The sequence below is a fragment of the Bos mutus genome, chromosome 18 (assembly GCF_027580195.1).
Source record: "Bos mutus isolate GX-2022 chromosome 18, NWIPB_WYAK_1.1, whole genome shotgun sequence".
Classification (NCBI taxonomy): domain Eukaryota; kingdom Metazoa; phylum Chordata; class Mammalia; order Artiodactyla; family Bovidae; genus Bos; species Bos mutus.
In genome coordinates this window covers 39,927,789-39,944,618 of record NC_091634.1, presented here as the reverse complement: position 1 = coordinate 39,944,618, position 16,830 = coordinate 39,927,789, and positions in this window count along the sequence as shown.

Sequence of the window (16,830 nt, the reverse complement as noted above, 5' to 3'; positions counted from 1 at the left end):
TCACATTGAAAATGATAAGGGCTTTGCTGGAAATAATAAGCACAGTCAAACGCCGTCAGGAGGAAACAGTCGGGCATGCAGGGAGAAATTTGTTAAGGCTGTGCCCCGCCCTCCCCACTTCTCTTTCCAGAATCTAGGTAGAGGACGGAGGGGAAAGGTGAATGGGGCTTTGCTTAGATACACACCTCAGCTCGGCAGATGATGGGGGTGATAATTCCAAAGAGCTTAGGGCATTAGCTTATTCTTTATGATTGAAAAATGGCAGCCATCCCTTGATGAGTGATAGACGCTCCGTGGGCATTGGGGGTGGTGGCAAGTTTTGCCGGCATAGTGCCTGACACGGGCTGGAAGGCAACACACACATTTTCTCTCTTTCTTCCTCCTCCTCCCCCTTCTCTCTCCCTTCCTTCCCCTCTCCTCTGTTCCTTTCTGAGCACCTAATACATGCCTGGCCCTGGGCTACATGTTTTCTCGTTTCCTCCTCTCATTTCTTCCTAGCGACCCTAGGAGGCAGCATGATGATTATACCCATTTTACAGACGTTGTCTTCAAGATGTGACCTTGTGGCAGTCCAGTAGTTAAGACTCTGAGCTTCCACGGCAGGGAGCCTGGGTTCGATCCTTGGGTCAGGGATCCCCGCTGGGGAAGTAAGATCCTGCAGGAGGTGGTGGTTTAGTCGCTAAGTCGTGTCCGATTCTTACGACGCCATGGATCCTGCAAGGTGCAGCCAAAAAAGAAGAAAATGTGACCTTGGGAAGCCATGGAGGACACCATGTCCTGGGATGGAGAGCACGTGGGTCCTGTGTATCACAGATGAACCTTCATCCTCTTTCCAACTTTGGCTGCTAGGTTGAGAAGAACACCCTAAAGAAGTGATGCTTTGGAACCCGGTTGCCGAGACACTCTAAGATGTTCTGTTCCTGGAGCATGTTAACCAGTGAAAGTGACTGATGGGGAGGGGTGGGGGCAGGGAGCATGGGCAGAGGCCGGTGTTCTGGGGGCCAGAGTGGGTTTTTTTTTTTCTCAGTGAGTGAGATCTGAGTAGATGGGAGGGCTTCTCAGACTTGGCACTATTGACATCTGTGGGGCTGAGTGGTTCTGTTGCTGGGGCAGGGGGTGAGGGATGAAGGGTGGAACTATCCTGAACAGTCTGGGATGTTCAGCATCCTGTCTGATCCCTATATCACAGACGTCAGTGGTGCCTTGCCCCTGGCTGTGACATTACCACACATCCCTTGAAAGTGGGGGATCGGGAATCGTCCCAGGAGAGAACCACTGGTGTAGACTTGAACCCTTCAAAGCCCAGATTCCTCCTTTTCCTTAAAAAGCAGGTTGCATGTAGGTTCCATCCTCACCTCTCCTTTTTCCTTTGTCTCTGAAGACCATGCTTTCACACGCCCTCCTCAGCAGCTGAGCAACCTTCCTTGGAAATAGATGGCTCAGAGGAGCTTTGCCACTGAAACCTTATTTCTAATTATAGTAATTGCTCCCCCTTGTTTGCACCATCAGGGCACTGGGATCAGACCCTGGGCTGCTCTTCAATGCCTTGATCTATACAATTCCAGTTTGGCCTCAATGAATGACTTTTCTGACTGCTTCTGCCTTGCCTATGTGTGTCTGTGCATGGGTGTACACGTGCTCACATGTGTGTTGATGAGGGGTGGGCACGGTGGCCAGGCTAGGGCGGGGTGGGGAATTCATCCTTCGAAGTCCTTGTCCCTGAGCTGCGTCTCAGACCAGGACGCTCCCTCTGCAGAATCCATTTCCACTTTCCCAGCTCAGAGCTGACCTCCCCTCCCCTCCTCTCAGGGCTCGTCTCCGTCTTCCTTTCTTAGCCTGGACCGCCTCTTCTAACCCTGAGACTCAGTATGTCCTAACCCAAGCCACTAATAACCACTGATCACTGAAGGGCAGTTTAAATTCTATTTAGACTTTAAAAAAAAAAGAAAGAAAAGCAAACTTCAAAGGCTGTTTCCTGCAAGCTGAGCGGAAACCTAGTCCAGCCATTATCAACAGAAGCCGGATCGATATTTCAGCACCATCCCCTGGCTGGGTTTTCGAGGAACTTTTATTATTATTGCGGTTAAGCTGTTCTCAAGTGGAGCATCATTTATAAAACAAACGGATCCCTTCCAAATAGGTTATTTTCCTGGTTAATGACCGATCGTCTGCCCTGGGGTCTGTCTGTGTGGAGATTCCAGATGGGAACAGGCACTACCAGCCCAATTATCTTTATTAAGTGTTTTCCTCCCCCTTTTTGAAAAATGAAATGGCAGCTAGCTCAAATATCTCCTTCCCCTCACTCTCACCCCTGTGCCATTTCCTGCATTTGCCTCATTATGGACAAGTATGTCCTTTAAGACACGGAGAGTAATGAGGCGGTTTTATGAGACTAATACATTTTAAATTTTACCACTGGAGCTAGCATCTTTAATTGTACAATTATACATTCATTTAGCACACGCTCTTCCTCTCTTTCTCTCTTTTGCTTTAAAAGATAACAAACCACAGGTGACTAAAAGTGTGTGAAAAGGCAGAATTTATGTCATTCTTTAGGGTTCGAAATCATGCAAGAATAGAAATTATTTTTCTCCTGAATTTTCTGAAGCAAAAATTAGTGACTGTTGCAGAGAGAAGGGTTAAAAAAAATTTTTTTTTTAGTAATACAGGAGAAGGTTAGATTATACGGATAGAAAACTTCTATTTTTCTGTCCCTCATTTCAACATAGAGTATAGCTAGAAAGCACTTTGCAAGTTAGATGTTCTGTGTTCCAGCAGCTGCAGCTGGTGAGAGAAAGAAGAGAGAGAGAGAGCAAACCCCATGTAGCCTGTCTTTAACAAAAGCCCCCTACATTCCCCACCTGACAGGACTTTATCGGCTAGTAATAAATAAGGCTGAATTATTGATGATGAGAACTGCTAATATTATTATGACCTCAATTAAGTGCTTTTTTCAGACACATTAGTAACAAAGGGTCTCCCCTCTCTCAGTTGCTGTTTTTTCTCCCTCAGGCCCCACTTTACATTAAAATCTAATTGATCAAACCTATTTGCCATTCGCACAAGAGCGATCACCATAATGGGTCATCTATCAGCACGAGCTCCTCATCAGGGTATTAACACCTTTTGTTGCTGGCCCCAGTTCTGCACCAGCCGAGAGGATCAGAAAGCCAGGGCCTCCGATCTGGAAGGATCGTGCGTGCGTGAGGTCTGACTTGTGGTACCCTTTAATTGCCCTCTTTAACACCCTCGCAGAACACATAAGATGCTCTCGATTCCGAGGAAGTCCCGCCAGGCAGCTGTGGAGTAACAAGGTGGCACCTGCCTTATCAGAGCAGAAGGTGCTGGGGGGCGGGTCTTCCCCACCTCCACTCCTCTGCTCAGGGCCTCCCCATCATTGGCGCCTCCTCTTGGCCTTCATCTGGACTACTTCAGGAAGTCTCCATGTCCTGTCTTTAAGGAGTCGGGAACTTGGTGGTGGATGTAAAGATGTGGCAAGTGTGCAGGCAAACAGTTCTCAAAATTGGTGCTGGGTTCAAATGGAGATAGGTCCCCACTGATGAGAGCTGTTCCATGGCCTACTGGCCCATGGTCACCCACGGAAGGTCGGTGGATGACCCGTGAGGCCCTGAAATGAAAGTCGCTCAGTCCTGTCCTACTCTTTGCAACCCCATGAACCACAGCCTGCCAGGCCCCTCTGTCCATGGAATTCTCCAGGCAAGAATACTGGAGTGGGCTGCCATTTCCTTCTCCATGAGGATCTTCCCAACACAGGGATTGAATCCAAGTCTCCTGCGTTGCAGGCACACTCTACCATCTGAGCCACCAGGGAAGAGCGTAAGCCCCTGAATTCTGTGCAAAGTTGTGTTTACAGGTGTATTTCTGGGAGAGGGTTATAGTCTGATTCTTTGTGACCCCATGGACTGTGGCCCTCCAGGTTCCTCTGTCCATGGGGATTCTCCAGGCAAGAATACTGGAGTGGTTGCCATGCCCTCCTCTAAGATAGCTTCCTCTAGATTCCCAAATTTGTCCATGACCCCAAAGTGGGTTTGAAGTGTCTTTGCAGGAGCTCCTTAGATGGGAGAGGTTTTCTATTAGTCTTGCCCTCACGCAGGGTCTTGGGTCTCTGGTTTTGGGGATACAGGGGAGCACTGACATGACCTTTACTCTTGGTATACTGTGTGATGGTGGGTTAAACTCAGTCTCTCCCCTCTCTCTCTGTCTCTGAGCCTCTGTCTTCTCTGCTGATTTGGTTGGGAGAAAAAACTCCAGCCTCTTGTTTTTCATAATGACTGTGAGAATGGGCTTTCTAAATTAATCTCACCCATGCAGTGCCTCCCACTGGGTGTTGGAAGATACAAGGAAATAGGAAGTGCCCTGTGTTAGCCGGGTTGCTGTTTTTTTGAGAGGTGAGAGCTTCCAATCTGACATGACAGGAACTCTCTTCGGGTGACACGAGAAAGCCTGGAGCCGGATTCAAGGCCATTTCGGCTCACACAGCTCCACCTGCCCACATGAAACTCACGTCATCATTTTTTTTTCCTGATTATAAATGAATACATTCAGAAATCAGTCAGAAGGGAATTCAAACCTCCTCCAAGCTAACATTTTGGCTTATCTCAATTTTCACTTTTTTTCTATGCAAATAACTGTAAGAAGAGTTCTATGAGGAATTTTTTTCTTGGTTTTGTTTTTCAAGAATTAAACTAGGTACATGGTCTCTTAATTTTCTTATTTACTTGGCAATATATCGTGAAAACATCTAATAAATATTGTTCAGCATCATCATTCCCAGTGGAATAAATCTGCATAGTATTTAATTGAATGGATTTACCAAAAGCTATTTACCAATCCCCTCTCACTAGATACTTAGATGTTTGTTTCCAACATCTAAATGTCTATCATAAACGTGTCTGTTATAAACAGTGCTGCAGTAAGTGTCCTCTGAATGTTATTCACTTACTCAATTGTGTTCTTAAGATGCACTAATAAAAGTAGAATTTCTGAATTAACGGGTGTGTGTTAAATTTTAAAAAATTACAGTACAGATTAAGGTTTAGGACAGATCATCAATGCAAATTTTAAGGTGTCGTCTCAGGGCACTTCTGTCTGGAGGTTGTCTTAGGTAAAGACCCTTGAAAAGGAGGAGAGTTGAGATTCTTAAGGCTGATTTGGGGAGTTTTCTCTCTGTAAGTGTGAGTCTGGAGCAGTTAGGACGATTAAGCTTAAGCTTAAGATTAAGCTTAAGTTTTCCTGCTTGGTGGCAGCAGTGGTGGGGTCGAATCTTCGGGTTCTTTTAGAGATGTTTTTATCAAACACACAGACCCTGCTCCAAGCAAGCCAGTTCTCTGTCAGTGAAGAGGCTGTGTGGGGCTGGCAGCTGTGAGGTGATGTCCCAGCTCGCCCCCTCACCCTAGAGCCCTGTCCCGACTCCCCTGGACCCTGTGCCAGGCGGCCAGGTGGGGGTCTGCCCGCCCACCGCTCCTCGGGAGAATGGGGGCTGGGCAGGGGGCTTCAGGGTCATGAGGCATTTCACCAAGAAGCAGAGGACATCATTTAGCACTGCCTTGTGGCTTCTCAGCCTGTGTTGTCTTAATTCAAGTTGTCATTCATAGACCAGTAGCAAACTAAAATCAATAAGTGGTGAAAATGGGCTTTAAAGGCAAACTAAAGTCACAGAGGAGGAGGAACACAGCATCTGTTGCCTCAGTGGGTTCTATTTTCCCTTCTGACTTAGGATGGCTGAATCTGGGACCTGGGTTGTTGTTGTTGTTGTTAAAGGGAAGGGGAGAAAATGAGTGAATTTCCCTTTTAAAGATAAACAGGACAGGAGGGGGCAAGTCATCATTTGATTGGATCACAGAGAAAAGTGAAAATGATGGTGTTTGTCCTCTGACTCCTGTGCTACTTCCTGAAAGTCTATGCCCCTCTCTGGGCCACAGTCTTCTCAACTGGAAAATGGAGTCAGACAAGGTACGGCAATTTTCAGCCCTTTTCTGTGGTGAGAAACCACAGCAGGTGTGCCAAGGGGTGCATCACAATGTAAAAGTCGGTGGGGGGCGGTGATGGCATTTGGGGCTATGGTCCCAATCTCTGCAAAAAATTTCATCTGAAATTTAGAATTTCACAGCAGAGACAAAGTTTAGGGGAGAAAAAAGTCACTGGAAAAGAGGGTTTCCAAATTTCCTTCCACTTATCAGGGGCTACCGAGATCTTCTGCATGCCTACAAGTTACTACTGAAACCTCAACTTGGACTAACCCTACCTTCTTCCCGTGACGAGGGTGGGACCAGCATGAATAGAGAGACTGCCAGGCGCAGGTGGGTGATGCACTCTGGTTCTGTATTGCTGGAGACACTGACGGCCTCTGTCACTAACGGGGAATCTCAGACTGGTTCCTCTCCATCTCTGCGTGTCATGGGCTTGGTTGTCAGAGATGGAAGAAGAGGAGGCATGTGTTGAACCAGCAATAATTCAAACCACGAGACAACAGCAAAAGCATAGCAACATTGTTTTAGTGGCAACAGAACTCTGTCATCCAATGTCAGTGACAAAGTGAGGCAATAGTTCCTTGGGCTTCTTTTGAAGAAATCAGAGCTTCTGCAGATTGGCACCAAGAAGGTGGCCTGGAGGGGGAGTGGTGAAGGGCGGAACAGGGTTTCAGCAAAAACCATCCACCCCCAGCCACTGATGCTCCCCAAAGCCACTGTAGGCAGGTCCCCTAGCGCCCTCTTCCAGCGGCTTGGTCACCACGCACATTTAGAAATTCTGGGGTCTCCGAGTGCTACACAGATTTGCCCAGTGGAAATACAGAAAACCAATAAGGGTTGAAAAGGTGGAGGAGGGGGAAAATCATAGACAAGAGAGGTGGCAGAAATAGAAATGTGAGGTTACCTGTACTTAGAATGTTCAAAATAAGTCAACGCATTGGGAAACCTTTCTAAGAAATTAAGCTCTAAAAACTTGACTGGAGCTATAGGGCTGATTTGACTTGGAGTTGGTTTTAGGAAGCAAGAAGTTACTTATCCGTCTGGGGAAACTGAACCCTGGAGTTCTGACAAGTGTGGAAGGACAGCCCAGGTCAGGCAGGGAGCGTGTGTCAGTTACCTCCACATCCAGGGCTGTCATGCATACTTGATTGCTGAGAAGGGTGGACCAGGCAGTGCAGAGAAAAAGCCGTAGTGTGCATACACACTGGCCTTCTAGAAACCTAGTGTCTCAGGGTGATCCAGACACAATTGTGGTTCTGCTTTTTTTCAAGCTGTTCCTACATGCCTGCTGTGTGTGCTCAGTCGCTTCAGTTGTGTCTGACTCTTTGTGGCTCTGTGGACTGTAGCCCACCAGGCTCCTCTGTCCATGGGATTTCCCAGGCAAGAATACTGGAGTGGGTTGCCATGCCCTCCTCTAGGGAATCTTTCTGACCCAGGGACTGAACCTGCATCTCCTGCACTGGCCGGTGGATTCTTTACCACTAGCGCCACCAAGGAAGCCCCACAGGTCTGCCAGATTAGGTCTTATTAAAAGGAGTACTTGTCACACACTCATGGTAATAGATTCTAACATTTACTGAGCACTTGCCCTGTGCCACATATCCTTTGAAGTCGTTGACATGTGTGAGTGGATTCAATCCCTTCAGCAACCCATTTCACAGATGAGGACACTGAGGTTCAAAGAGGTGAAAACAGCAGAGCCAGGATTTGGTGGACTCTGGGAGGTTTGAGGGTGGGTATGCAAACATGAGACCATTTGTCTTTAAGGCCGCGGACTTCTAGGTATAAAGGAAGTGAAAGAGAAGCTTTTGACACTTGATCATGGCCATTTTCAGCACCCCCGTTTCTGGGAGGACCTCAAGAAGCACACCCGAGAGCAGATTATAGCTGAGACTTTGGGCACACGGACCTGATTCAGTGCTCTGTGGCTGGGCTGCCTGGCAACTCCCAGGCTGCGGGGAAGACAAGGAAAATTCTAGATGGCTGAGTTATCTGCTGCAGGCTTTCTCACCTTTTTAAAGAGAGAGGCCACGCCCCTCACAGGACAGCACAGCTCTGTGCTGTTGGCATCCTCGGAGTCAGGGCCACGCCTCCCTGAGACATCTCCCACCTGATCGGCCTGCTGGTGATGGGAAGACAAAGAGGACCCACCCTGTGCCCTTCCGCTTCCCAAGGCCAAGCCTTCACTCCCCATACATGCCCGTGGGGAGAACCTGGCGGCTCTGCTGCACACATGGGCTGCCGGGCTCAGTTTCCAAGGTGGCCATGACGATGGCTGTTAGCCCATCGGGAAGGTGCAGAGCTCTTGCTGTGTAATCCTTAATTTTTTTGAGTTGTGGAGCCCTATTATTTTATGTGACAGTCTCTTCCTTTCCCCTACCGTGACGGAATGTTCTGTGGCGTATGTTATGATCTTTAATTAAAGGGAACTTAATTTGCTTTGGAGGCATCCTTTGTTCATTGGAGACACCCTAGGGTGTTTTAAAACCAGGTTTGGAATCATTGCCATTGAAGCCTGGAGTCTAGTCGGCCTCGCTGCTACGGCCGGAGGCCGGTTGCCTGGATGGAAGGAGGTGTCTGTCCTCCCCACTCTCACCCCGCCCTGCGCTTCAGTGTAGAAACTGGAGCTTCTCCAGATCCTCTCCACTGGCCCTGGGTTGTTTTTTTTTTTTTTTTTTTTAATGCCCACCTTCCAAAGAACACAGACCCTGCAGCCCGGTGACTAGACCATGGGCCAAAATTACATTTGAGGAGGGGACGGACCATTTAGATGACAAATGGGCTTCAAGACACTGTCAGAAAGTCCGGGCGGGGGAAGACTATTAACGGTCACACGGAGGCAGCCGCATCTGTGATGCCAGAGCCGGTCGTGGGTCCCCACTGCTGTGTTTACCGCTCCTTAATGCGGTATTGTTTACTCACAATTAAACCCTTTACCATTAATTTAACTTTCAGATGCTGAAATTGGTCACACAGCCTCGAGTCTCCAGGCCCGGACAGATGTGTTCTATACACTTGTTTAAACACGGCGCTCATTAGGAGGTAATGCATGTATAGCAAGTTGATTACACCACAAAGCAGGGCGCTTTATCACCGGGGCCTCTCTGGAGGCCGCGGGAGGGGCCGTCAGCTGCCGCTGTCATTCTAACCCCCACCCCCCCACCCCGCCTTCCCGACCCCCACCTCGGACGCTGAGTGACGGCTCGGCCCGCCGCCTGCTCGGAAGTCCACAGCTTCCCGTCAGAGCGCCGCCGAGCAGCCTGGGAGGAGGTATTAATTGTTGTCAGCCTCCATTTCACACCCCAGATAACAAACGGGAGCCACCCTGGCAGTGTTTAAGGAAGATAAACAAGTTGCCCGAGCCCCTGCAATTAAACACGCTTGCATATTTCACTGAGATGTTTCCTGGAAAGAAAGCAGGGCCACCCTAAACCGAGAACACAGAGCGGTCCTTCCGTCCTTACGAACCTGGTGATGCCCACACTGTGGGCATCAGAAAAAGCTCCTCCAAGCCCCCAACTAGTTTGCTGTGTGTCTCAGTAAACTGTATGTCTCCATCCCGAGCAAAACGAACATCTGAATTAAGCCTAAGGTAAATCTCCTTTATTTCCTGTCTCTCAGGAGAAAAGTAGCATGGTGCAGTGGTTTAAGGAAAGGATGCTGGAGCCAGTCTGTACTGTGCTGTGCTCAGTTGCTGCAGTCGTGTCTGACTCTTTCTGACCTATGGACTGTAGTCCACCAGTCTCCTCTGTCCACGGATTCTCCAGGCAAGAAAACTGGAGTGGGTTGCCATGCCCTCCTCCAGGGGATCTTCTCCCAGGAATCGAACCCATATCTCCATTGTTTCCTGCCTCCTCCTCCTAACCACTGAGCCACCTGGGAAGCCCCGGAATCAATCTGCCTGGGTGTGAATTCCAGATCCACTTTTCTCAGTGGTGTGTTGTGTGACTTTGCCTCAGTAGCTTTGGCGGCGGGGGTAGGGGGGTGGGGGCTCAGCTTCCTCATCTGTAAAATGGGTATAACAATAATAATACATACCTCCCATTTTAAGAGGAGTAAAGGAGGCTTAAGTTTGTGGCACCATGCCTGACCTGTGGAAAAAGGTGTGGAGATGGTAGTTATCCCTAGAAGTCAAGTTAGTGGAGTTTACTTTTAAGGTATAAAAATGCTTAGCAGTAGATGGTTAGAAGCAAGAAATTTAGGTTACTCCTAAACTGAGGACTGTGATGCCGGTATTTGTTTTCTAGGGCTCTTTTCCTCACGGTTCTGAGAAGGTGGAATGGGATGAACTCAAAAGAGAAGTTGTTGGTGGTCTTTTGCTCAGGGTAGATCTAGCAGAACCAGGAAGTGGACAGAGTGCCTTCTAGATATTTCCACCCCAATCTCTGCAGAGTGCCACCTTCTGGATATTTCCATCCCAGTCTCTGTCAAGGTGAATCTGCCGAATATCGCCGTTTGCTTTTCTAGCCTTCCTCCTCCCACGCTCCTTCCTCCCCGTTCCCCACCTTCCCCCCTCCCTTCTTAACCTTGGCTCACACTGTGTAGCCTTACATTCACCAGCCCACAGTAGCTTGCCCTTTATTTCCTGCCCTGAAACGCCCACCTGCTGTTCGGACCCCGATGTTTAAACTTTGAGGAGAAACTGAGGCAGCTAGAGGGGAAGTCTGTGCTGCTCTGGCCCCGCCTTTCTGTCCGCATTGTGCAGGTCCAAATTGCCGCCTCCCTGTTGTCATGGGACCTTTGGATGTGCTGTTCCCTTTGTCTCAACCACCTCTACTCACACCAGCATCCCAGCTCTGGTTATCACTCAGCCTTTTCCGGCCCACCAGATTGGAGTAGATCTCTGTTTTGAGGCCCTCTTTTTTCCTTTGTAGTAGCTCTCAAAATATTCATGATTTGAGTAGTTTTCTGTCTTCCAGTGAAGACGGGCTGTATCTGTCTCATTCACCATGTAACCCCAACCCCTAGGACACTCCTTGTAGATGCTCAAAAGATGTTTGTTACACTATAGTGAGGTTTCCCTGGTGGCTTGGCAGTGAAGAATCCACCTGCAATTCAGGAGATACAGGAGATGCAGGTTCAATCCCTGGGTCTGGAAGATCCCCTGGAGGAGGGCATGGCAACCCACTCCAGTATTCTTGCCTGGAGAATCCCATGGACAGAGGAGCCTGGAGTCCATGGGGTCTCAAAGAGACATGACTGAAGCAACTGAGAGTGCACACATACTATAGTGAACCACTAGGATGAATCAGATAATTTTCCTTAGGGCTCTGGAGAGAGGGAGAGTCCTTATTATTGCTCATGGCTCTTTAGTCTTTTCTTTCTATGACTCGGTGAGGCTGACCTGCTCCTTTCTCTCCATTTCATTGTTGGAGAAAGAGGGAAGGAAGGGTTAAAGTGGACGTCCGTCGATCAGTTAGGTACTTCCGGTGTCTCTTCCCAGGGCACACAAGTCATCACTTTTTCCTTCAGCCTTGCTGACACCACCAACTGCTGGAGAACCCGCAATGATTTGTCTTCGGACAATGCAAAGGATGTGGCTCTGTCTTGTGGGTACATTTTAAGGAGGAGGGACCTACACTTATGTGTCTGCACAGCTGCTTCCTGTGGGCTTTGTGGCTGCTGTGTGCCGCCTTCTCATCTGATCGCGTTACCCTTAATAACCATCGCCCTGGCAGGAGAGGGGTGCCGAATTCAGCATCCTGCGTGCATGTGTGTGTAATGTGCCTGGCAAGAGACCCCAGTGAGGCATTCAGCACACCACTCCCCCAAGAACCAGCTTTCAGCTTCTTCAAATCCATTTATATTCCCACTCAGACCTTTGGGATCAACATTTCTGACCCTTTTGCAAAAAGCCAAAACACCTTTAGAAAAAAAAAATAATAGAAGAGGGAGGTAAAATTCCCTGAGCCTTCATTTCCCTTCATGGTTGAACTTCGATGACTCAAGTCATTTGCAGTCAATCTATTTAGCTGACTTGTCCTGCCGACTGCCAGGGGGTCAACATTTCTGGATTTGCCCCTTCCGGGGGCAGCATGTGGTCCCAGCTGGTTGTGGTGGGAATGGGGGCAGGGGAGGTGTGGAAGCTAGGTCGGGGGCTCTTCTCTGTTTTGCTGAGATGATTCTTCTAGGGGAAGTGCTTTTGTTTGCTGTTTGCCTGCATTGGTGGGATTAGCTCTGATTACATATTAATAACTTACAGCACCATCTAGTAATTAGATGTTATCTTCCAGATGTTTAAAAGAAACCTTTAATATTTTAAGCTCCTTGGAGGTCTCTCGGCACTTTATTAAAATGGATGGAATTTAAAAGGGGAGTTGGTGGTGTAGCTTTTTCTGGATTCTTGGGCTGGTCGAAGGCCCCAGAGCCCAGGGTACCCTTGAAAGGACCCCAAGCATTTATTGCGGGGGCCCCTGTATGGGAACAATCGGGGCAGCCACCCATTGAACGTGTGGTGGAGGGGATGGCATGGCACTTCTGGCCCCTGTCAACCGGCTAGAGCAGCTCATTGATTTCTTTGAACCACTTGAGTGAATCTCTCAGAAGTTCCCCCCTTCTCTGAATCCCACACAATCGCCTGTTCTCTCTTTATTAGGCGCTTTGAGGGACAGACTGGTCTACACCTGCCTTTGAAGGGGCCCCCATCATGGTTTTAATGACCTCCATCCGTCAAAGGAAAAGTTCAGAGTTCATTCTTTTGTCCAAGTCCTGGCAACTGAGGAGTCCAGGGCGCTGGCTGGTCCGGCCTCCTTAAATCACCCGCCCCCGCAAACTTTCCCTGTGACCCTGCTCATGTCAAAACAGCGAGCTGGCCGCTCTGGCCATTGTCATCGGAATAAGGGCTAAGTGATGCTGCTTGGTCATTACGTGTGCCCTGATTGGCAATCAGGGTACAATAGGGGGTCATTAAAGGCCATAAAACTGCCATGGCTCTGAAAAGGGGATTTTGAATGGAGCCAGAGGGCTCTGGGAGCTGCCTTTGCTGTGGGCCTTCAAGGAGAGGGGATGTGGGCTGATCTGGGAGGGGAAAAGTCAGCAAGGTCTGGATTAAGAAGTTTCTCCCCTGTGACACCAGAGAAAACCATACTCCTGATGCCATCTTCCCCGAAAGCGCATTATTCCATACTCAGAAAGGATGAGCTCGGAGCAACCATCCAGATAATGCTGCAGGAAATGAAGCCTAGAGGGATGCCTTTGTATATGGAGGCAAAAGTTTTTCATAAATCTATAAGCGCTTGTTGAATTAAAGAGTCAGCATTGAGGTGTGTCTATACAGAGCTCTCTATAATGGGAGAGCTCTTACTGAGAGCTTGCTTTATACCAGCACCTGCTACAGGCTCATTAGAGGCGTTCATTCAGCCCCACACCAACCTGTGGAAGTGGGGTAAGATTATGGTAGCTAGAACAGGCATTTTGGGACTCCCCTGGTGGTCCAGTGGTTAAGACTGCCTCCCAATGCAGGGGTTGTGGGTTCGATCCCTAGTCAGGGAGCTAAGATGCCACATGCCTCCTGGCCAGAAAAAACAAAAACATAAAACAGAAGCAATACTGCAACAAATTCAATAAAGACTTTAAAAAAAGAGGCACTCTTGTAAAGGTTCCCAGTATTGCTGGTCTTGGAAAGGAATCATGAAAGAAGCAGGGGAATCCTTTATCCATAAGTAAAAAGGAGGCCAGCATCAAGAGTTCCATTTTGTTGAGCTCCTACTAAATGACAGGCATGTGCTGTATCAGTTAATTCTCATGTCAAAACGCCACAGTTGATACTAGGATTACTCCTGTGTTAGGAGAATTAGCAATATGGAAACTGAAGTGTGGAGAAGTGTGATGTGAATGGCATGTAGGCGCTGCCGGCCTCAGCTCTGATGGGAGTGCCACCCCTACAGTTGTGCAACTCCATGGTTGTACTGGAACTCTCACCCAGCCTTGCTGGCCCCACTGCTTGTGCTCTTGACTGTTGTGTGGGATAGATGTGGTGTTGGAATTCTGGGTTGGGATTCAGCAGATGTGAGTCTGAGACCTGCTGTGCAGCCTTGGGAAAATCACTTCACCTCTCTGGGCCTCTATCTTCTCTGCTGAAACATGGTAGGAGTGAGGTGAGACCTGGACTAGCTCTGAGCTTCTCAAACTTGGCCTTTCTCTGCCTTGGAATAAAGCCAGGGGATACGTATTGTTATGCCAAGACAAGTCATTAAAAACCTTATTTCTCTGCTTTCTCAGGTACAGATATATTCTGTAGTCAAGAGTAAAACCCCCATGACATCTTCAGATTAAGAAGGAACTTTTATAGAAGCGTGGAGTTAGCACTCCACTTGTTTGAGTTCTTCCTTCCCAACCCCCAAACCTCCGAGAGGTACTTGCCTCCTCTCTTATGAACTTCCCTGATGACTCAGATGGCAAAGAATCTGCCTGCAGTGCGGGAGACCCAGGTTCGATCCCTGGGTCGGGAAGATCCCTTGGAATAGGAAATGGCAACCCACTCTAATATTCTTGCCAGGAGAACTCCATGCACAGAGGAGCCTGGCTGGCTACAGTCCATGAGATTGGAAACAGTCGGACATGACTGAGTGACTAACACTTTCACTTCCTCTGCCTATAGGGGAGCCTGGAAGGAAAGTGTGGGGTCCACTTGGTCACCTGGCATGGGGACAGCTTGACAGCATCTTGAAGTAGCCCACTAGTTGGTGCAGGATTCTCTTGGTCTGCACAAGGGAGCTTTCAATCTCTAGTGGGGGAATTACCTGAGATTTCAGATGAGGAAAGGCTCTGTCTGATGTCAGTGTAGGTGTAAAGCGGGAGGTAGCTCCTGGCTCTGCACAGCACTGAGACCCTGGGCAGACGACAGCTTGCTCAGAATCTTTGTGTCCTCCCCTGTAAGAGGAGAACCCTCCCAGCACCCAGGGCCTCAGGTGGTGAGGATTCAACGAGGACATCCATGCCAGGTGCTCAGGACAGGAGTTTATGTCATAAACTCTCCGTCAGTATCAGGCATTGCTAGTATTTCTATGGCTGCTTTATGTCTGTGACTAAACCATTCCTGCAAGCAACTGAACGGCTCACCTGGGGTCCCCATGAGCTCTGACTCAGAGAGAAGAGAGAAGAAGGGAAAGGAGAAGAGGGAGGGAGAGAAGTGACGCGTACTTTTTGTGGTCTTTCCGTTTTAGAAGGTTTTCTTGGAATGGAGTTTTCTTTCTCCATCTGTATGTTGAAAGCCACTGGGCATCAATGTCCCTTGCTATCCCTTTGCTTTAAGTTGATCGGACTCTCTTTGACCATCCATCTTTCTTGGAATTCAGTCTTCTCTCCTGGAATCTAAGAGAATCTCCTTCCCCACCCTCTCTCTTGGCTGGGGATGGGATATTTTCTTTGAATCCCTGAAGGCAGTCTTTGCTCTGCTATGGTTGGAGGGAATGGAGCTTCAAGATGAGGGCAGGGAGAGACATTTTGCTGTGAAGCCATTCTCTGGTGGACGAGAGCAGTCTCTACCAGCATGCCCTTCTCCCACTCCTCAGTTGGCATGTCCATTCTGCCACACTGCTTCTCCTGGGAAACTTCTGAAAAGTGAAGGAGAACCTTGGACCCCTTTCTCTTGTCTGACTTAGACTTGCCTATGATGCCCTCCTTCCCTCTGGGAATTTTCCAGGGCACATTTGTCTCCCTCTGTGAGACAAGTAGGATTTCCTGCACTCAAGTCCAAGTTATGAATGCCCAGGATAAGACACCATTTAAAGTCTCATCAATCTTGCATCCTAGTTCCTCAAATAAATAGCTGTGGACCAGGCACGGATATTCGCTTAAGAGTGCCTGATACCAAAGACACATTTGAGTAAAGGACCTATCGACTTCCTGCCCAGATAGTCTGAAGATGAACTGGAGTTTGTCAGTTTGCTCCTAGGCCATTTGGGTTTATAGATTCTAGCCTGGCCTGGCCACTGTCTTGTCCTATGACCTTAGGTCTTTCTCTCTTTTTTTTTTTTTTGGCTAAGCCCTAGTTTGTACCTCTGTAAAAGGTGGTGTAGAAGTGGAATGTTTTCCTTTAGTTCTGCCATGCACATGTGCTCAACTGCTTCAGTCATGACTGACTCTTTGCAACCCCGTGGACTGTAGCAGGCCCCAGGTTCCTCAGGCCATGGCATTCTCCAGGAACAAATACTGGAGTGGGTTGCCATGCCCTTCTCCAGGGGATCTTCCCAAGGATCAAACCTGCATCTCCTGCATGGCAGGTGGATTTTTTACCCACTGAACTACCTGGGAAGCCCTTATCTCTGCCATCCTACTCAAATACTCTTTCATTTATTCAGTGAAGATTCACCGAGAACCCACAATGCGCCAGGTATAGCAGGCACTGGAAATTTGGCAGTTGCCGTTTGGCAGTTTGACATTTGGATGATGTTGTTTCAGCACGGTGGAACGAAGAAAATCTAGAAGGCTAGAAATATTGTTAGAGGACAAGGAGGATAAGGAGGAAAGAGGACCAATGAGGAGAGTTTATGGGTATATGATTTCAGATCCACCATAAGATGGGCCACTCAACATAGGAGCCAACCCAGTGAGATGAGTCTGCATGAAGAGATGAACTCGCCATCCCTGGAAGTATCCAAGGACATCAGAATGACAACCCAGCAGACTTGTGCAAGGAGTTCCCTCCCTAGGAGGCTGTAGAACGGCTGGCCTATGGAAGGGCATGGAAAGCCTGTTTTAGCATGTAGAAAAGTGAAAGTGAAAGTTGCATCTGACTCTTGGCAACCCCATTGACTGTAGCCCACCAGGTTCCTCTGTTCGTGGAATTCTCCAGGCAAGAATGCTGGAGTGGGCTGCCATTTCCTTCTCTAAGGGATTT